The sequence below is a fragment of the Apteryx rowi genome, unplaced genomic scaffold (assembly GCF_003343035.1).
Source record: "Apteryx rowi isolate R43461 unplaced genomic scaffold, aptRow1 scaffold_2, whole genome shotgun sequence".
NCBI classification, from domain to species: domain Eukaryota; kingdom Metazoa; phylum Chordata; class Aves; order Apterygiformes; family Apterygidae; genus Apteryx; species Apteryx rowi.
In genome coordinates, this window is record NW_020448307.1 from 692972 (window position 1) to 702967 (window position 9996).

A 9996-nucleotide genomic window follows, 5' to 3' on the forward strand; every position below is an offset into this window, starting at 1 on the left:
GAAATTGTTTATTTCTTGAATAAGAGCCGTGAGGACTATACAGCATGTGTTTATGCACACAGACTCTTGAAAGTCCTCCATCTAATTCAGCTAGTGACAATCGCTTCCATACCTAACGAAAAGGAGCCGCAGGGTGTGTAATGCAGAAATACTCATGAAACTACGCTCCCCAGCAAAATTCAACAATAAGTAAATTCATTCCAACAATGCCAGAGAAAGCAGCTTAGTATCTTCACATATTTCTTCCAATATACCCATTTGTCTCATATTTACCACATTTTAATCATCATCTGTAAGTCAGTAAAAGCAAAATTGCATATTTTTCCACTTTATTAAGAGGTCATCCATGATGATCAAAATAAAGATAAAAAAGCCTAACGTTCTTCTTCAGGGAAAAATAAACCCCAAATGTGTTGCACTTCTTTGAAACAAAGCTTTCAACTCCTACCCTTTAGATGGCTTTTTTAAAACATTGCAGCTGTTGATGAAGCACTGTAAGTTTAGAATTCCCCCCGGCACGCATTGCTAATTCCCTTGAGTTTCTGCACAACAGAAGAGATTTTAAGACTTGTCTATACTACAAAATTTCTCCTCTGCATGTCCAACACGGTTCAAAAGTCTGTCAGAGTCACTGCATCTCAAAACTAGTCCAAGAAAAAAGTCAAGCTGCTTAAACCCTGGATCTATATCATAACTGTAGCATCAACAGATAAAGCGTTTTTTTCCCAAGATCCCAAAGCAAGGTGGTCATCAGTTTAACAGCCAAGCCCAGAACAGATTCCAGCTCCTGTTCTCTAACAAACAATTCTCCATCACACGCACCTTGGGAATTGTTTCAAATTTGTTCCAATTTTATGAGGCACTACGGGACCCCACATAAAGGGTTACAGGTTGCTTCTGGGAAGTAAGGTTTGTAAAGGTCTGCACCCCTGAAAGCTACTGGTGCCCCAAAGGCTGAAAATTATAGGGATCATGGATGTTTAAAAGCTGGAGGGTGCTTTGTGCCCTGTAGCTCTGAAAAATTATTCAGCTTTGTGCTGCCTTCACATCTCTTTTACATTAATGCTCCCTGAAATCTTCATTAAAATTTGAAATTTAAATGTAACAATCAAAGGGGGAAGGGAAGAAATCCTGTCACCTGACATTAAACTCATCCATTCCACATTTACATTTCTTGGATTTTTAATTAAAGAAGTCACACTGGCTGCTATATCAGAGTTTGGGGAATATAAGTTGTCACCAGCCAAAGCGTATGTATTGTTAGCTACACTCCCACTGCAAGACCCATGTACAGTGTCAGCGTTGACAAGCCAGAGCTTCCTGTGCCGCTGAGCTATGTTTTATTAAAGAACAGAATCTGCCGGGCTGTGTAGCTGGCAATGCCTGCTGTACACACACCAGCTGATTTCCCTTCGCTGCTGCAGATGCTCTCTAGCCGCATGCATTACACAGTATTTTTAGAAGCTCTGCGTGTCTTCTTCTGTATAACATCTCTTTGGTTCTTGCATAGTTTTTCACTGATYGGACACACCGAGAAGGGTTGCTGGGTTCTGGAAAAGACCTTAAGTTCCTAAGCTACTTTACATTTAGACGCAAACACCCCAGTTAGAAAGCCCTATAGGCAAGAAATATTTTCAAGATAGCAAAAAGTTTTTGTATAAAAAGCATCAGAGAAATCCTTGGGGAGTTTTCCCAAAGCATCTCAAGGAATCTGAAATGCAAGTCTTTTGGCATCCACATTGATTTATTTTCAGGAGCCCATGTTCCAAAAAATGCCACTCTGCTCTATTATCTGCAAAACAGAAACACACTCAGTTTATAATTTCAGTTATGCCAATCTATTTACAGTCTATGAGATTATTCAGCACATCCAACATAGCTGGAAGGTTTCTTTGAAGGAGGAAGCTGCACCTCCCCCCCTCCCTCCCCCCGCCATGTACTAAGTTCTTAAAATTACTAGAGGTGTCATCATCTTCCCTCTGCCTGAGACATTAATGGCTAAAGGACCCACCCAGGACATGGGAAAACTATATATAATTTCCTTTTTTACCTACAGAGAGTTGAACCTACATTACAAACCTCTTAGATCATCCAAATGACAAGGCTACAAGCTATCCTGGAATAAGACATAATAGATGTTAACACTGCTGGATATGAACAGGTTGACATGCACTAGAGCAGGGACTGGAAGCCAGGGGAATATCCCGCTAGGCTAAAAACCCATAATCTTGCTCTCCAATGGTTAGGACTCACTGGGGAGGGAGGAGGGAACAGCCAAAAGTAAAATGGCTTGTGATTCCAGGGGATAAATGATAACCTAATTTGCAAGATAGTACCCCTAAACCTGACTGTACAATATTTTTAGCCCTTCCTCCTTTTGGAGCTATTGAATTTTTGTGTAAAGTACCCAGGTGGGTCCTCACCCTAGACCTAGATCATCTCTCCATCCTTCCTCCCTTGGGTGTGCTAACCTTGCAGCACTACCTCTCTCAGTGTGTTTCATGGCATGTTACTTGCACTTTATACAAAAGAGGCAACAGGAAAGACCAAGAACTTCTAGCTCAGAAAACTGGGCAGCTTTATGGCCAGCTTTATGGCAGGACACAGGCCTGGTACAAGGGAAATATGAAAATTCTTTGTCTTCAGGAAGAAGAGAGAAACACATCTGGGTTTCATGCCTCCTGTTAATTAATAAGGGAGCACAGCAAGGAGGACACTGCTATCTCCTCCTCTTCCAGCCATGCTCTGCACTTCCTTAATTTGTCTTCTTTTCTTACAAGTGGCCCAAATGAATTTTCTTGGATTTTTCTTTTTTTGCCAGTCCAACAACAGAAAGTGTTTGCATGGCTATTCTCTTAGAAATCTTGTAAATATTTTGGGGGGCAAAAGAATTTCCCCAAGTGAATTTGGTTCTTCCTCCATTTCCTCTTATCAGAGATTTTTACACCATCAGTTTCAGGTGATGGGGTTTCCACCTAGAAACCTATGTTAGCTGAATAAATAGATTACAAGACCTGTAACAGATATTTTAGTCCAGATGGTCCAGAATATCCATCCCTGTCTCAATCACCAAATGTTCTTAATATCCTATTAAAAAAAAAAAAAAAAAAGTTAAAGCCTTTGTATGAAAGGTCTCTTGTAATTTCTGTCTTCCCAAGATTGCCTTTTGTTGAATTATATGCTGGGGTAAAAAGACCATCCTTGCCATACATTAACACACACCCCTATCTACAGTCACTGCCTACAGCCATTGAGTTTCTTGGCATCGTCCATTGTCCGCGGTACTGTCTGGTCGCGATCGGACCTGGAGGAAGGGTGTGTACACCTGAGACACTGCCTTCAGTGGGATGGAGGGATGTGCAGAGGACCGTCATGGGGCACTGCTCTGTGGCCACGTTCTTCAGAAAGCTCGGAAGGACAAAGCACAGCTCAGTGCATCATCAAAAGCCCTGTGTGTACTTCACGATGCATGTTGGATTCAGCCGTTCACCGGCAAACCCTTGTTCTTCCTCCTGGTGGCATTTTGCAGAGCTTTAGGGAAACAAGCACCGGCAAAGGGATCAGCTGGTTGACTGGAGATCTCAGGAAGTGAAAGGGGGACCTGGAGAAGGCTTGGAGGTGGTTGAGGTTGGTCGCAGGGGAAGGACCAGCTGCTCTCCAGTGTTGTGCAACCGAACGGATGGTGGACACACTGTGCTGCTGGGCTGTCTTGCATTCACCAAATCCAAGTCTGTCCACCTCAATCCAGCTCTCCCTCGTTCCTGCTGAGATAACATACTCCTATATACATACACACACACATATATATACTTATATATACCTTTAGAAGTGCTGAAACCTGAGACACAAAAACAAAGCACTGATATGATTTTGCTCCCAGATTCCTTTTCTTGCTTCTCCCACTTTGCTATCATCTGCTCTTTCTGTCTAAGCAACAAATGCCAGTTTAAAACAAAATCCATACCAGAAAACACTGCCTCTGTCAGAAGAGCTGCGCTGACACCAGAGCTACAGTGAGAGGTCTGCAGTGAAAATGAACCATGAGGCAGATACTGACTTTTGCTAATTTATGCATAACTGAAAAAATTTTTTAAAGAAACAGTTAGATTGTGAAGCGGACGAAGTACTACATATTACAGATTTCTAACACAGATCATAGTTTCTAACTAAATCATAGTTGAACAGAGAAAAACTAATACCATCAGCAGAACCTGCATTAACCTTCCCACATGATCAGCAGCAGGTTGGTGGTTTCAAGCCTCTAGCACACATCTCCACCGTTTGAGCTAGGATAGCATGAAAGGGGGTGGAGGAAAGAAGATGAAAGTCTCCCTGTGAACAAGAAGGAATCCAAAAGAGACAATCAGCCCCTTCCCTTTAGGAGCAATTTAGTTCAAATTAACCCAAAGGTTACCTCAACCCAAGGAATAAGAATTCCTCAGCCTGAGCGGGTGATAAGCTGATCTTGGAGAAGTTGGCCCATGTCAGATTTCTCTACCTTGCTGCACCAGCGTATCCACAGAACACAAAATTGATCAGAAAAATCCTAGTTTAAATGAAATTCAAAGAGAAAGACATTAATACTTAAGCTGCTTGCCAGAGGACACCAGCATAGGAACAGTACTTTGATGCAAGTACTGAAGGCATCAAAGCCGTCAGAAGTACCACACAAGGGCTGCTCATGTGAATACCTACCAGCAGTGCTGACCAACTCGCTCTTTGGTATCTCCCAAGGCCGCAGCACAAGTCTGGTCCAGCCCTTCTTCTCCATGTCTGCCTCTTCTCAAAATGAACAGTCTCATTTGCAGACTTCACAACCGCGCTCAGAGAAGTTCATTTGCTGAAACGTTCAAAGCCCTGAGCAGCCCTTCATCTGCCTTCACTTGGGAGGCTAGACTTGTGCTTGAACATCTTGCATGCTGTGGGCAGAGATTAAGCCTAATCAGTTCCAATGCAGTTCAACCAAACACATAATGTCAGTGTTATGAGCTCAAACTCAGAGTCATAAATTACTTTGTTCAATCTGTTATTCTATTTACAGAGGAGCCAGTAGCAGTTTAAGTTTCTGATTTCTATTCCTCTATCATCACCTTGCTATAAGACCTAGAGAGCAAGTAATTTGATCCCTGCCTCAAACTGTTCACTGTACAAATAATATGATCTAGTCATTTGCCCCGTAACCACCTCCACTTACAATCAAATTGAAACAGGCGTTAAAAAAGCAATTACAAGAGTGATGCAAATGTAACATGATGAAGGAAAGCGAGTTCTGTATTTGCCTCATCATATGAGATCAGAATAAAATTTAGTGTTTACACTTATACTGGTGAGTTAAATTTGTGGGCGTTGTTTTAATATACCACTGTGAAGAAACTACAGAAGATACTGTAATGGAGCAGGTCATAGGATCCACTTAGTCATTATATTACAGCAATCAACACAGTTGCTGAAGTGCCAGATAATTCAGAAGTGACTGAGGAATGCTCCAGCCTGCTTTTAAAAAACACAGTTAATCAACTGTGCAGCTCTCTCATATCGTTGGTCCCCACCAGCAACACAATTCCATCCAGAAACAAAAACCAAAATTTGTACAACTTCAGCAGACTCCCAGTTTAGTGGTGCTCCCCTGCCATCTATTATGGAAAATTTTATGCTTTTTGCACAAAATCTTAGGTTTTGGGGGGACACTTACACATGGGTTTTGCCAGATGCACGCCCCTTAGAGCTCAGAAGTCGGGGGGAAGGTGTTGGCTCTTCTCAGAGCCAGTAACAACTCAGTGAACTATTCAAAGTCAGTTTACTGAACCATAGCAGTGTAAGCAGCATGCCTAGGGCAATATGCAGCCTTTTTAAAGCATAACCAGGGATGGGAGCTTCCTGAAAGCAGGTTCAGTAACAGCGATGACGAAGAGCCCAGGCTTTCTGCCTTTCACAGGTGGTCCTACTAGGAGAGCTGGATCCGCTTTGCCAAAGGTGGCTGCATAGGGAGGGTTTTGGGTCCCTTCCCCTAACTGCCTGCAACAGAGACACAAAAGGTGCTGGGTCAATGGCTACGCAGGACTTTGTGATGAAATTAGGCTTGCTCAAGAAGTGGGTTTAAAGATGACACCTCGATTTATGGAGGCCCCTAAACAGTGCTGCCCTCAGATGACTTAATACAGGCCTTTGCTGATACTACTTGGGATTGCAACTGCCCGTTCTCCAGGACAGAGAGGGTCCTTTCCCATCCCCTGGTTCTSCAGGCTCTCAGTGGATTGAGAAAACAGCGGTGCTATCTTTGAAATTTTACTTCAGGAGTATCACCTAACAGAGAAAGAGGGAAGAACCTTCGCTCTCTTTGTAAATATGGCCTGTTCTCTGCAAAACTGCCTGTGATCACGTAAGGCTGACTGCAGCGAGTGAACTCGGGCTCAAACACAATACGAAGCTTTGCACTGCTGATAGTAAAATCCGCAAAGCTGCATGCAGTCACAAGCCATACATGTTCTGTGGGTTTTCCCTCCATTGGTTTAAGAGAAGCACAACAACCTCAAGCTCATGGCATCAAGGTTTTGCTGCCTTTTATGAGACTTCTACCCAAGCGATCAAACAGTTTTAAGGCAGTGTAAACCTTTAAGAAACTGTTCCTTCCACTGAAGGCAAATGCTGCATACTGCTGTGTTGCTTACTGTCACATCAGTCTTCATGTGCTGACATTAAAGCCTGCACTGCACCTAAATATAACCAAAAATACTTTCCTATAAGCCTAAATAGGCTTAAAGTTGTGGTAAACTTCTAAACTAATTTAGATCTAACCCTATCTTTCATGAAATGGATCCCAAAAGTTGGAAATTTGCTCATTAAAGAAGTCCTCCTCACTTTTCTTTGACCTACAGATAACCCAAAGTCACTTTAAAAAGTGAAAATGAAGAGTGGATGAAATTGTTGTTTGACATATTTTTAGCCACGAGAGACCACAGAAGTGCGTTATATTGAGTTGACTCCAAATAATTTTCACATGAATTACTAAAGTGCCAGAAATGTATAATTTATTAACATTTAAATAAATCAGAGCAGAAGTGCTTTAAGGTTATCAGTATAAGATGCAGACTAGATTATAATTACCTGAAAAATATCATCAGATACAGTAGTCTCAACTGTACTACATTTACATGATCAAGGCAAAGCAAGACAAACAATATAAAAGGGGTTCAATTCCAAAAAAGAAAATAAAGAATGATAATGAATAAAATAATAAAAACCTGAAGAGTAAAGCTGGATGTACTGTTCTTCCTGACATTTTCACTGGCAGTAATTTTCTCTGGAGTTTAGAACACAGATCTTTTTTTTCCCCCTCTCACATGCACATGTTCAAGAAATTTCTGCAGCTTGCATGCTATCTATCAATTAGAAAGCAGTTTACAATGTCAACTAAATTAACCTGTTTTGAAGAAAATGCAAACTCAACAAATACACATATTACTGAATATCTATTATCTTCAATCATTTACACCATGACAACCAAAGCTAGCATTCAATGGGTCAGTACAAATTCTGTTGGGGTGTTTCACTCCGAAGTTTATTACTAACTTTCAATAAAGCTAAAACACTAAGAATAGTAACACCAACTGCAATCATTTCCTTGATTTTTGGAGAAGCATATTTAATAGCTAGAATTTTTTTTGACATTCAAAGTCTGAAAGCTTTCTGACAAAAAGTGTTTTTGCCAGGTGTCATAGAGAAATTGTTTTTTTATATATATTCTAGATTACATACACACACACACACCCTGACACACATTCGTGGGAGGAAGGGAAAGACACAGATGAAGCATGACATTTAGGAATTCAAGCAGATTCTGACACTCCATTTGACTCTGCTGTGGTGAAACAAAATAATCTTAAGAAAATACCTTCATTCATTAAAGCTGAGTCTTCCTTTATTCTCCGAGGTTGGAAGTCTGGCTCACTCCCATATTCAGGTGAAGTTCCATAAAGAATCCACCTTCTGCCTGAAGCACCAGCGTAGACTGTTATCAGGAATACTGCCACTGACTGGAGTTAAGTCAAGTCCCAGAAATAGGCCAACTGGATCCTCAGTCCAAGGACCGAATGAGGCACTGAGGAATCTTTAGAAGTAGGCAGGATAGCGGAAATCCAGCAGACAGCAAGCAGTAGTCAGAGATGCCAGGCTGGCTTTAGACACTGCTTTTTGCCTTGGAAAGACAGGTGGCCAGCGCTGGATGGAACGAAGAGCGAGTAGGTCATTCCGGCTTGACCCAACAACCTGTCCAGGGGGTCCTCAGACTGGATCAGATCAGTGCAGGGGATGAAAGCTAGACCTTTCCATGTGCTACAATCCCTTCCAGGCTAAAAAGGCTCCGAAATTTCCAGGGAGCAACGGAAGTTTTACAGTTCATTTCTGATGAACCAGAGACAGATTTTATCAATAGAGTGTAATGGAACATTGCCTTTTCAAAGCAAAAAAATATTTTTGCTGTAACTTATCAGTTCACTGTTAACAGTTGACATCTCCGACCCTTTAATTGGTGTGTTTCATAGTTTAAAAAACAAACAAAAAACCCCACCACACATTTATGTTTATAGGTGACATGCAAAGCAGGAGCAACCCCAGTAAAAGTCTACCTCAAAACTGTCTGTATCACACACTAACTTTAAGTTACAGACGTTAAGTCGACCTACACAACATTACAAAGTCAAAAGTGACGGTCATCCCAGATGCCAAATACCAGTTAGCATTTGGCTACATATCACATATAATTGTGTGGAATATCTTCTATGGTGAAGATATTATTGAATCAAAGTGCGTGCAGACCTGTCCATCCTCACACAACTGATTCAAAGTATGGCAAAATGGATGCCACTTTGAAAGGCAGCCAGAGTGGAAATCAGTATTTCTTGTACAGTGTCAAAGTGATCCTGCCTTATGCATGCAAAATTCATGCAATCACAAGTTCAAAAAAACACTGCATCAGCTTTTTCTATTAATACAATTTCACAGGACATATGAAAGCTGCAAGAACATAGCTAAATAAGTTTATAAACTTTCAATTTAGATGAAGGTTAAAAGCAAGACATCAAGCAGGAAAATATTGAAAAAATACAGAAACAGTTTATAAAAACTTGTATCATCATAACTGAGTTTACCATTGTGAAAGCACATTTAAGATTAAATTGAAAATAAAATAAGCAAACAAATCACAGTAAAATGCATTAAATTTCCTGGATGAACATTGCTAGGGTCACAGAAGATATTGCTTTAAAATGTATTTACCTTGAGATTAACATAAATCCTGTTTTACATGGTTTCCAATAAACTTTTCTGTGCGTCTTTGCCTCCCTAGGGATATAAGCTCAAAATCCAACTTGCAGATGGGGACAGACAAAGCTTGGCTAGTAAGACTTGAGAGACACAAATCAAGTAGCCTGCTGACAGTGACACCGCACTTACCTATGTGCAAGTCAACAATAACCCAAATGGAGAGAGAAGACGAATACAGCAGTCCTTTTAAAAGAAAGGCTCATACTAATCACCGTTGCATAAGACCCACGCAATAAAGGGAAAACCAGAATGTGTTGATAATAAGAAAGTCAGCTAATGCTTAGGGATGATGGACCTTAAAAACTTGTTTTAATCCCTAGCGAACCCTTGTTTGTCTTTTAGCACATGGGTTCTCAGTCGGACACTTGAGACCGAGTGGCCTGTTTGGCCCTTCACATATCACTGATGGAAGTCCAAGCACTAGGGTTTCATAACGTTGAAAAGTGCATAAGTGAAAGGCATCAAAACTCAACATACCTACTTCAGATGTGATCAATGCCCAGTAATTTAGTGGATCCACTTGTGACTGTCTTATATTTGAGCATAGATTAATTTTCTTTAACAATTCATTAAGTGGCATTAGACACCAGTGAAGCTCTTCATTCTTAGTGCTGTTACACATGTGCTACAATCAAAATCAGTGAACCCCAAAGACCTCAACAGCAGCAAACACAG

The 9996-nt window shown here is 41.0% G+C and overlaps 1 long non-coding RNA gene across 1 annotated transcript; it reads right to left on the reverse strand.

The window, feature by feature from the left end:
* Positions 1 to 3124: 3124 nt before the first annotated feature.
* On the reverse strand, positions 3125 to 5947 carry LOC112964711. The gene is made up of 4 exons (XR_003253048.1): positions 5693 to 5947; positions 4696 to 4919; positions 4415 to 4546; positions 3125 to 3764 (listed from the first exon to the last, which is right to left on the reverse strand). It is a non-coding gene; the product is annotated as an uncharacterized LOC112964711 (long non-coding RNA).
* Between the last annotated feature and the right edge of the window lie 4049 nt (positions 5948 to 9996).